General features: G+C 47.8%; 1 long non-coding RNA gene across 1 annotated transcript in view; it reads left to right on the top strand.

The window, feature by feature from the left end:
• LOC307218895 overlaps positions 1 to 10,192 on the top strand; it is a 158,056-nt gene extending 147,864 nt beyond the window's left edge. Inside the window, exon 4 of the long non-coding RNA XR_013840088.1 lies at positions 10,183 to 10,192. This is a non-coding gene — a long non-coding RNA (uncharacterized lncRNA). The remainder of the gene's footprint in view (positions 1 to 10,182) is intronic.
• The last annotated feature ends 1,824 nt before the right edge of the window (positions 10,193 to 12,016 follow it).

Genomic DNA, 12,016 nt, shown 5'->3' with positions numbered 1-12,016 from the left:
TGAGCTTCCTCCAGAACCTGGACGTGAATTGTTTTCCTCTGTCAGAGACCACCCTCAAGGGGGCGCCATGCAGCCTGAAAATGTGTTCTACAAACAGCTTGGCGGTTTCCTCGGCCGTCACCGCATGCAAGCAAGCTATAAAATGGCACATCTTAGTTAATAAGTCGACTACCACCATCACAGCCGTTTCCCCCCTTGATTTGGGCAAATCTGTCATAAAATCTATGGACACTGCCTCCCATGGCCTTGTTGGTGTGGGTAATGGTTCCAGCAACCCCGCTGGTGTAGCCCTCTCCCCCTTGGCTCGCTGGCAGCGGTCGCACCCCCTGATATATTCTCGTACATCTTCCCTCACCTTGGGCCACCAGAACTGCCTGGTGACCAGCAACATGGTTTTGTGTTGACCAAAATGTCCCGCCGTGGGGCTGTCGTGTAATTGTTTGAGTACTCTACTCCTCAGTTCCCCTTCGGGTATATACAAAGCCCCCCTGTAGTACAGCACCCCATTTTTTTCCTCAACCCCCCCCCCGGGGTTCCCCCTGCTCTCCTGAGCTCTCTGAGCTTGTTTTGGGCGTACTCGTCGCCTTCTGTCCCCTCTGCAAGTTCCCGTTGCCCCACCAGTACTCCCCCACACACCCAGCGGTCCTCGGGTATCACGTGTCGTTCTTCCGGCGCTCCCTCTCCCTCCATATATTCTGGCTTCTGGGAGAGGGCGTCCACTCTGACGTTTTCTTCTCCCGGTACGTAGAAAATCTCAAAATGGAACTTGGAAAACTCCTGTGCCCACCGCACCTGTCTCTGGTTGAGTACCCTTGCTGTCCTCCAGTATTCCAGGTTCTTATGGTCTGTGCACACCTGTATCTTGTGTTGTGCCCCTATTAGCAGATGTCTCCAGCGTCGAAACGCTTCATAAATCGCCAGCAGCTCCCTGTCGTACACTGTGTAGTTCTGTTCCGACTTGTTCAACTTCCTGGAGAAGAAGGCACACGGTCTCCAGTCGGACGGATCCTTCCCCGGCTGGAGCAGTACTGCCCCTACCGCTCTGTCTGATGCATCAGTCTCCACCCTCATTGGTTTCTGCAGATCCACGTGCAAGAGTTGCTCTTCCGACGCGAACGCCTTCTTTAGCCTGTCAAACGATTGCTGCGCCTCTTCCGTCCATACAAACTTCTTCTTACTGCTGAGGCAATCGGTGATGGGTGCAGTTAAGTGGGCAAAGTTTTTGATGACTTTCCGATAGAAATTTCCAAATCCCAGGAACCTCTGCACGTCCTTCCTGGTCTTGGGTGTCTTCCATTCCAGTACCGCTTGTACCTTGCCCGGATCCATGGATAATCCCTCATCGGACAACCGGTACCCCAGGAATTCCACCTCTCGAGTGTGGAACTGGCACTTCTCCAGTTTGACCCACAGCTGGTTCGCCTGCAACTTGCTTAGCACTTCCCGGACATCTTGGACATGCTGCTCCTTGTCCTCTGAGTAGATCAACACGTCATCTAAGAAGGCTACGCAGTTCTTGTACAGCAAGGGTCCAAGCACGTGATGCATGAAAGATTGGAAACACGCTGAACCCCCTTGTAATCCAAAAGGCATAACGAGGTACTCGAAGGCCCCCAGAGGGCTGAACATGGTGGTTTTCCATTCATCCCCCTCCCTCATTCTGATCAGGTTGTAAGCCCCCTTAGGTCCAGCTTGGTGAAAATCTTTCCCTTCCTAACCCTGGTCAAAATGTCGTCAATCCTAGGCATGGGGAAGGCTACTGGTTCTGATACAGAGTTAACGGCCCGGAAGTCCACTACCAACCTGGGCTTATTAGTGTTTTTTTTTTGTCTACGAAGAACACCGGACTGCCTCCCACCACCCTTGACTCCCTTATGAAACCTCTTTTTAGGTTCTTGTCAATAAACTCCCTCAACTCCTGCATCTCCCTGTCAGACATGGCGTACAGTTTGCCCACTGGCAGCTGAGCTCCCGGGAGTAGGTTGATTTGACAGTCAAAGGGCCTATGAGGGAGCAGTCTATCCGCTTCTTTCTCACTGAAGACGTCTCGCAGGTCAGCGTATTGCGGTGGTATCTCCCCTTTTTTCCCCACCGCCAGCCCTGCCACCCTGGCCATTGCCATCCTCCGGTTCCCCCCCCCCCATGGCAGTGTTCCAAGCAGTGAGCTGACCCGAAAGAGACCGTCTGCTGGTGCCATCCCACTAACAGATCATGTAGCACCAGCCAGCTCATTCCCAGTATGATGGGTGGCCCAGCCAGGGTGGCTACATGAAAGGCTATGACTTCCCATTCTCATGGGAACCATCTGTTGGGTTACTTCTCCCCCCAGGAGTTCCCTCCCATCAATGGTGGTGACTTGCAAGGGACTACTTAGGGGCAGAGTCTGCAGCTGGTGCTCTGACGCAAATTCCTTGCTCATGAAGTTGCAAGAACTGCCTGAGTCCAACAGAGCCTTTATCTTGAGTGGATGTCCGTTGGGTAGCTCTAGCACCACTTCTATGGCGATGGCTGCTCGGGGGGGGGCTCAGGCTTGGGCACGTTCACTGGTCGTTGGCCTGGCTGCTGTGCCCTGTCGTCGGCAGCCAGGCGTTGGCTTTTACCTGCTCCTTAACCCCCTCCTCTTCACTCCCAACCACCCCCACCATTCCTTGCCATGCCTTTCTTTGAGGGCAGACCCTGGCAAAATGTCCTGGCTGTTGGCAGAGGAAACACTTTTTGGCGGCTTTCCCCTCCTTCTTTCGCCCTTTGTTGGAATTTGAAACCCCCCCCCCGCGCGCCCGCGCGCGCCTCCTATCTCCATTGGCTCCACTGGCTGGGAAGGCTGTTCTGGTATCTCAGGAATACGGAAGTCATTCCAACGCTCTCCTCTGCCTTCCCGCTTCTCTAGAGCCCTCGCCTCCTGACGCGCTCCAATCACAAGCGCAGCTTTAGTCAGTTGATCCATCGACTGCGGACGGGGTGCGCGGGAAAGTTCGTCTTTCACTGCGGGGGCTAGGCCTTCCTCAAATAACATCTGAATCGGGTCCAAAGTCAGATCCCACCCCCGGCGGTGTATGATCATGGCAAATCGCGACCAGTACTCTCGGACTGATTGATTCCCCTGTTTGCACGCCATCAACTGCCTGCGTACAACACTCTGCTCAATTTGGCTGGAAAGCATCAAGTCCATGGCCGCAAAAAATGTCCTCAAGTCTTTCAAGGCGTCATTATCCGATGCCATCAGGGGTCTAACCCATTCTCTGCCCCCCCCCTCCAGGTGTCCGATCACAAAGGCTACTCTCGCCCCCTCGTCCACAAAGTCATCATACTGCAGGTACAGTGCATACTGCACCTCTGTTCTAAAGGCCTGGTAGTCCCTTGGATCGCCCCCAAACTTATGCACCAGTCCCGGTACCTTCCTTGCAATTGGGGTGGGTTTCCCCTGTGCATCCTGAGCTTGCCTTTCATCGAGCCGCACTGCTAGCAGAGCCAGCTGGTGTTCCAAATCTCTGTTTCTCTCCTCCAGAGTTGGTCCTCCCCTGGCTCCCTCTGCTCCGCCGACTCCCTCTGGTTTGCTCATGATGCCCTTCCTTCGCACAAACAACGTCAAAGACTGACGGATTGCTGTAATGGGATAAGGGGTTGCTTGTGCGTAAGCTCCCAAAATGCTCCAAGTTGAGCCGTTGGTTAAAACTCTCCCTAGCCGGACAGCCCTCAGTTTGTGGCTGTCTTAATCATTGGCAGAATCCGTCAGTGGGTGTTTCCTGAACTTCTTCCAACATAAGAGTTCTTTGACAGAAAGTCTCCGCCTTGATTCCCTGCACGACAGCTTTCTGCGCAGAGTGGGCATTCCAAGGGGAGGTCCTGAGCTCTCTCCACTGGTCTCGCTGGAAGCGTCTCTGAGCCTTACCTCCGACACCTCTTTCCCCCCCTCCTTCTTCAGCGGAAGCTCTCCCTCTTTCCCGGCTGGTTCCCTCCCCAGCATCCGAGGGTCTCCCATCATCCGAGAGCCTCTCCACCACCCTGCGCTCCGATGGCAGTTCCCTGACATATACATATCTATATATTAAGATGAAAATAATACTGAAATACAGATAAAATATGAAATGTGAAAGGAAGTGTTGTGAGAGTGATGGAAGTCTATTATTACTATTTTTTTGTAAAATAGTGTTTATTGTATTGAAATATACTTTTCTTTATTCTTTTACTGTCTTCTTTGCATTTTTTTTCGTTTTCTTCTTTATTTTCGCCCCATATATCATTCTTTATGTATGGTTTGGTATTGATGTATTTACTTTCCAATTATATATATATACAGTATATATATATGTATGTGTGTGTATGTGTGTGTGTGTGTGTGTGTGTGTGTGTGTATATATATATACTTACATTCAGTTCACAGTTTGATCCTGAAGGCAGGCTTTAGCTTACAGTTACAGAAGAGAGTGTGGGTTCATCCCATCATCATCATCATCATCATCATCATCATCATTTTATTTGTATGCCGCCTTTCCACAGTTAAAACAATGCTCAAGGTGGCTTACAATATGAAAAGATTTACATAGTTACAAACATAGCAAAGTAGTCATAAAAATAAATAAAACACATCAAAACTACATAACCAAACTGAACAATTTCCACACAAAAATAAAGATACAAAATATTAATATCAATAACAGCAAAAACACCCGACAAAACTTTCCCCAAAATACCCCAGTCCTTGCTGGGCAGCAGCAGCAGCAGTTCTTATGAAGCCTGGCAGGCCCCGCTCTAGGCCAGGTGGAGAGAGGCAGGAACAGGGCCCTCAAGCTCCCAGCAGGTCAGACTTCCCAGATGGGGACTGAGCCCATGTGCTGCTGGCTGAGAGCCAGCAGACAGCAAAAGCATAAAGAGAGCAGCATCCAGAGAAAAGGAATGGCTTCAAGAGAAGATGGCTGCATGACCAGCCCTTTTATGGGGTCTCGCAGGGTCATGGCCATCTACCTGGTCATACGCAGGGAGAGGATGCTCCAGACAGGAAGTCCTCCTGGCTGGAGCAACATCCTCCTGTGTGTCCACTCTGGGCAAACAGGAAATGTTGTACTTGACTACTACAGTGATGTTACATCCCATGCCCACATGTTGATTCAAGGCATGTACAGATTGCATGGATGTCTACCTGCATGGGTGATGCAAGCATGGATGCCAGGGGATGCAGAAAGCCAGCATGTGTGATGATGGAGACAGGGATTCTTTTACACACACTAATGGAGTCATTTGCTTCTTATAGGAGAGGCAAAAGAGGCTGGGAGGGCAAAGAGGGGTTGTTTGGGGTGGTTGGGAGCTCACCCACTGTGGGTCCTCTGCAGAAGATGGGCTAATGTTTCGTTGTTCTTGCCCCTGTGGTTTCTTTATTTCCCCCTATCATAGCTGTCAACTTACAGATTTGAAAATAAGGGACCAACAGCCTCAAAAATAAGGGATCAGCAGCCAAAATAAGGGATTTTCAGAACACAGCTATGTTCAACTTCTGAGCCCCTCCGAGCCAAAGGCAGAAAGCCCAGCCAGCAGCCAAACGAAGCCTCAAGCGATGGTTCCCACAGCACAGCAACCCGGCAAAGGGGATGCAGCAAGGAAAACCACTGTCACCTCTCCGCTGGAAGCGCTGAGCAAAGGCGAGTCCCCAGGCAACGCGGCCGATTTGATCAGCACAAGGCATGCAGGCTCCACCCCCCCCCCCAGTCGTTCTTAGACTCCTTATTGGGTGAGCAACGCAGCCAAGCAACACAGTTGGAGCCTCCCTCCTCCCTGGCCGGCAGGGAGGGAGGGAGAGGAGCTGCTTCCTTTGAAACCTGGGAAATTTAAGGGACATCATCAAAAAGAGACAGCAGCGGGACACAGTGCTGGGATAAGGGACTTTCCCGCCAAACAAGGGACGGTTGACAGCTATGCCCCCGTTAAGGAGCAACGTTGTAAAGGAGCAGCATCTCTTACGTTGCTCCCTCGGAGCAATGTTTATCTCCCTCCCCCGAAAATGCAAGTGATTTATTTACACACCCCACTACATCAATGAATTATCTGGTTTGCCTCAAGTTCATGCTCTGAACAACGTCGTTTGCAGGCCAGAAAAAATTAGGGGCTAAAGCAAGTGTACACAGCGATTCACTAAACCGAATGCATCCCTCCAGCCAAGTCAGATTCCTGACATATCCACCCACCTACTTTATTTTTGCTGTCCCAGGCAAACAGCTAAAGCTAGGTGTTTGTCAAACCCCTGATAGCTAGAATGGCTAGAATGCTGTGCTGAGTTCCTTGTACAATCTTAGATTGATGCCTCTTCATCCCCACCCCAGAGCCCAAATAGCATCCTCCTGTGCAGCTCTGTGAGGGCGTGGAAGGCAATGTCCCACTATATTTAAAGACACAGGCTACAAAAATACACACACTGGAAATCAGCAACAGCTAATCTGATGGAGAAGTTGTATTCTCAGATTTGCTTGTTGGCCTTTATGTTTGAATCTGCTTGCCAAATGAGGGAATGGCAAACTCTGAGGAAAAGAGAGAAAATATGTTTTGTGTGAAATAGTTTTGTTTTGTTAAATATGTTTCAGTAAAAGAGTACAACTGGCTTCCTCTATCAATTCATTCAGCTTTACGCATGTGTAGGGATATTGAAGGGGTTGCCTGAGTTAATTTGCCCCCTCTTCTGTTTATATTTGGCAAGCTGGATACTTCTGTGGTGCTTCCCTGATTGCTTCACTTAATGTTTATTTCTATAAGCATTAGGATTGTATATTTGTGGGAGGTGTTACGTTTTTGTATGTTCTGAGTTTTTGTTGTTTTTTTGCTTTCGCTTTTTTTACATGGAAAGTCTTAATAAACTGTTCTTAAATAATATTAAGTACTGGCTGAGAAATGCCTTTCCAAGTTACGAACTTAATTCATTCCGGAGGTCCGTTCTTAACCTGAAACTGTTCTTAACTAGAGACGTGCTGTTATGTACTGAGCTTGGATCCTAGAGCAATAGGCAAGTAGGATCCTAGAAGGCAGCATCCTGATTGGTCTGCAGGAGCCGCCCAATCCGGCTCCAAGAGGAAGTGAATCAGCAACCTGATTGGCCTGCAGCAGCAGCCCAATCAGGCTCCAGGAGGGGAGTTGAATCAGCCAATCACGCAGGACCCATTGTGTAAATAATGTATATATAGCCAGAGGTTTTTGGGAAGACTCACTCCCTCTTTGCCATGGGCTGAAATAAAGAGCATGAAATCAACACTCGACTCTGAGTATATTTCACGTGCTTTCGCTAATGGGGCCTCTTGCTGCCGCTGCTCTGCTGGCACACAATTTCCGTTCTCATGCTGGGGCAAAGTTCTCAACTCGAGGTAACTCTTCCAGGTTAGCAGAGTTTGTAATCTGAAGCATTTGTAACCTGAGGCGTTTGTAACTCGAGGTACCACTGTACTGATTTTTCAGATGCAGCTCCATGAATGGTTGCCTAGAAGTGGAGGCACAACACATAGATGCTTATGACTTTTTTGCGGCCGTTTCCTTAGGAAGAAGCAAATATTTGAACCGTACTCACCAATTGGTTCCTAGTGCACTCGATAACTTTAATAATAATAATAATAATAATAATAATAATAATAATAATAATGTTTATTTATATCCCACCCTTCGCAGCCAAGGGCGGCTAACAAGTTAATAAAAACAAGTTGATTGAAATACAACTTAAAAAACAAGATTAAAATACAACATTAAAACATTAAAATTAAAATTAAACTTTAGCATATTCAGGAAGTTTTGCGTCTCTTTTGTAGGAAATGTTTGCTTTTGGTGCCTTCAGCAATTTCCTGACTAGTAACTTGCATTGACACTAGAAGTTTGGAGACATTCCTTGTTATTACACACTGTTCATTATTGTTCTGTGGGCTTGCAAACAGAACAAAATCTGGTGTAGCAACGATGACAGAAGAATGCTGCATCACTAAGGCATTGGTGTTGCTCCAAACCCCACAATCAGGTAATTTGGACCAGGGTCCCTGGAAGAAACGTCACATACTAAACACACCAATGTCTTTGCCTTTTTGAGACAGCCCAGTCCTGCACATATCCCAAGATGGAAAACAAATCTGAAAAGGATATATTTGTAAAGCCAATTTGCTTCAACAATGTCACAGAAAGAAAAATGTTTTCTTTCTTTGATTCCAACCTACTTAAGGACAAATCTGCTTTTCATAAGATCCATAACCGCAAGCAGAGAGGGCCTTCCCATTTGGAAGCAGACAGCGTGTGGGTACTGTATAATTCATATATACACTACACTACAACACACACACAAAATAATTAAAGAAATATGTGCTGGCATCGTCAAATGCTGTTTTCAATTACAGCCATGGCCAGAACATTAAGGAGAAATATTTTAAACAAGGCCACTGCAAAAATAGATTTTGTTTGTCATTAGCTTTGAAACAACGTTTGAGCTAAAGGGCTGAAATTTCCATATGCCAAGTTTCCTGATTGGCCATCAGGAGAATGTGGTTCGTTCCGGTACTGAAGTTCTGAGCAGATCTTCCTATATAAGGACTTATTTTTGAGACTTGCTCAGTCTTTCTGGGTCCAATGGGAATTAAATTATGGCCCTGTGATATTATTCTTAACTAAGCAGTTTGGCTAGCTAGTAATATAATAAAAGTGCGGGTGGGTTTTTGCCTCCCCCCCCAAAAAAAAAAAACCCACAGCCCTACCACAAGGCAACATGAAATGGCCTCACCTCTCAGGGAGCAAATGTGGGCTGTATTAAAGGTGAGTCAATGGGAGACTGGTCTGACCTGCTAGGATGGAGGTCTACAATGCAAGCCCCATTTAAGTGACAGGGTGCTATGCAAGAGCATGGCTGGACTCTTGTAGAACATCACCCCAGGAGAGAGAACATGTGCTGGTGGCAGTGGTTCCTCCTCCTCAGTGGCAGCAGGTCAAGGGTTGGCAATGGATGTCCTCATTGTACAGGAGCCTCAGCTATTGCTTGAGAACCCCAGTCCCTGACTCCAAATCTGGGCCAGTTGTTTCCTCCTTCCCTAAGGATTTGGGTCTAGAGGTTGTGGAACAAGCAGAAGACCTTGTCAGACTCAGAGCCTCTAAGCAGTTACTTTACGATCCATTCGGCCTTTAGCCCCATGAGATCCTTGAGTTTATTGTGAATCATCTCCTCTCCTTTACCAATGGGTTAGATTCCGAATTAGTGTAAATTTGATGTGATATGCCTTTTCTCCTCCTGGTGGAGCTCTCATAGGATTTCCTCAGCATTGTTGTTGTTGTTGTTTAGTCGTTTACTTGTGTCCGAGTCTTCATGACCCCATGGACCAGAGCACGCCAGGCACTCCTGTCTTCCACTGCCTCCTGCAGTTTGGTCAACCTCCACCTCCCCTTATGCCCTCAATCTTTCCCAACGTCAGGATCTTTTCCAGGGAGTCTTCTCTTCTCATGAGGTGGCCAAAGTATTGGAGCCTCAACTTCAGGATCTGTCCTTCCAGTGAGCACTCAGGGCTGATTTCCTTAAGAATGGAGAGGTTTGATCTTCTTGCAGTCCATCTCAAGAGTCTCCTCCAGCACCAGAATTCAAAAGCATCAATTCTTCGGCGATCAGCCTTCTTTATGGTCCAGCTCTCACTTCCATACATCACTAATGGGAAAACCATAGCTTTAACGATACGGACCTTTGTCGGCAAGCTGATGTCTCTGCTTTTTAAGATGCTGTCCAGGTTTGTCATTGCTTTTCTCCCAAGAAGCAGGCGTCTTTTGATTTCGTGACTGCTGTCACCATCTGCAGTGATCATGGAGCCCTCAGCATAGCTATGGCATTTCAGCACGCAGGCATCTCCATCCCGCTACTTTGTCCACAGGGTGGTGCTGCAGACTGTCACTGCAACCCTGCAGAAAAACAGGAGATCTAAGCGCTTCCCTTGACGCTCATTCAAAAAGCAGTTCTCCCTCCACACAACTATTAACTTTTGTAGGATATGCACATAGGCCAGACGCTTCTCTCTGGAAAGTCCACAGGCAGGGCGCAAAGGCAGCAGCTTTCATCTTCCACTTGCATATGATATTCAGCATATGATATTCAGGGGTGCACAGCCTCTTAATGTGGAGGTTCTGGTTAGCTATTACAGTATGGCTAATTGGCGTGGGTAGATATGCTTTGCTATACAGTGGTACCTCTGGTTACAGATGCTTCAGGTTACAGACTCCACTAACCCAGAAATAGTACCTTGGGTTAAGAATGTTGCTTCAGGATGAGAACAGAAATCGTGCTCTGGTGGTGTGGCGGCAGCAGGAGGCCCCATTAGCTAAAGTGGTGCTTCAGGTTAAGAACAGTTTCAGATTAAGAACGGACCTCCAGAACAAATTAAGTTCTTAACCCGAGGTACCACTGTATTAATCTGCCTGTTTAAAGCCATCTAAGGCATCAACCTTCACCTCATCTTGCAGCCATGAACACCAAACATTGGTTGTATATTGTGTAGTGGCGTAGCGTGGGGGGTGCAGGGGGGGCCGGCCGCACCAGGCGCAACATCTGGGGGTTATGGTTAGAGGGCGCAAATCCACGGGTTAGAGGGCGCAAATCCACGGGTTAGGGGGTGCAAATTACTTGCCTTGCCCCGGGTGCTGACAACCCACGCTTCGCCACTGATATTGTGCGAAGGAAATACTTTCATTTGTCATTCCTGGATCTACTGCTAGTCGTTTTCCTTGACAGGGTGATTTCTGGTATGATGAAATCACAGAGTCTTAAAATTGTAGAGTTGGAAGATACCCTGAGGGTCTTCTAGTGAGTGAGGGGGAAAACTCCCTCTTTCTCTTCATAAGGGATAGTTTTATACAGTGCCCTTTTTCTTAAAAAAGAAATGTACTCTCGTTTTAACTCAAGAAAATCACCGTTTTATAGTTCAAATCAGGGAAAATAAACACAGTAAATGGACAAAAGTACATAGATTCACAAAATGTTCAGGGGTTTGCGTATCCCTGCGCCCCCCCCCCCCCAGAAAAAAATAACCTGGTTTTCTAAACCTCTTATCAATTTACACCCTGATCTCAAAAATTCATAAACCTCTATTAAATCCAGAAGCTTTGATTCAGCACCAATGCATCTGTATCTCATCTCCATGAAATGTAATGAAGAGAAGACAAACATTCTCCACTTTGGGGGGGGGGGGGGAGACCCAGACACGGAAGGTAAACTTGCTAAGAGATGATAGTAGAATGCTGCTGAAATGTCTTTGCTACTGTGGTTGCCAACTGGGTGGGACAACATGGATTCCCCCACATAAAAGAATATTCATCCAGGATAAGAGTTTGTTTGTTTTTGAAGCAGGTATAAAGATGGGGAGCAAACTCTGGTGCATCTGATCAAATGTGATCATGGAAGGTGGAATATAGTAGCTTAAGGTAAAGGGACCCCTGACCATTAGGTCCAGCCATGACCGACTCTGGGGTTGCGGCTCACATCTCGCTTTATTGGCTGAGGGAGCCAGCGTACAGCTTCCGAGTCATGTGGCCAGCATGACTAAGCCGCTTCCGGCGAACCAGAGCAGCGCACGGAAACACCGTTTACCTTCCCGCCAGAGCGGTACCTATTTATCTACTTGCACTTTGACTTGCTTTCGAACTGCTAGGTTGGCAGGAGCAGGGACCGAGCAACAGGAGCTCACCCCGTTGCAGGGATTCGAACCACCGACCTTCTGATCGGCAAGTCCTAGGCTCTGTGGTTTAACCCACAGCGCCACCCGCGTCCCTATATAGTAGCTTACATAACACAATTTGGTGCATTTGTGACAATGGAAAGGTTTGACCTATGGGTGTTGTGGTTTGCGGTCCTGTTTCTTGACCGCTACATTATAAGAGCTCTGTGACTAACATAGTTAATAAAGCTCTCCCAATAGCAATCAAGCTACAGTGGAAAACACAGCAAATGAAACATATCGGTGTACAGAAACACCAGCGGTTCCTGCACTCAATGCGTCTGGAGACAGCATGATTTTCAATCAGATCCAGGTCTCGCAAC

The sequence above is a fragment of the Podarcis cretensis genome (genome assembly GCF_951804945.1).
Source record: "Podarcis cretensis genome assembly, chromosome: 6".
Taxonomy (NCBI): Eukaryota; Metazoa; Chordata; class Lepidosauria; order Squamata; family Lacertidae; genus Podarcis; species Podarcis cretensis.
This window is presented reverse-complemented; position numbering and strand designations above follow the sequence as displayed.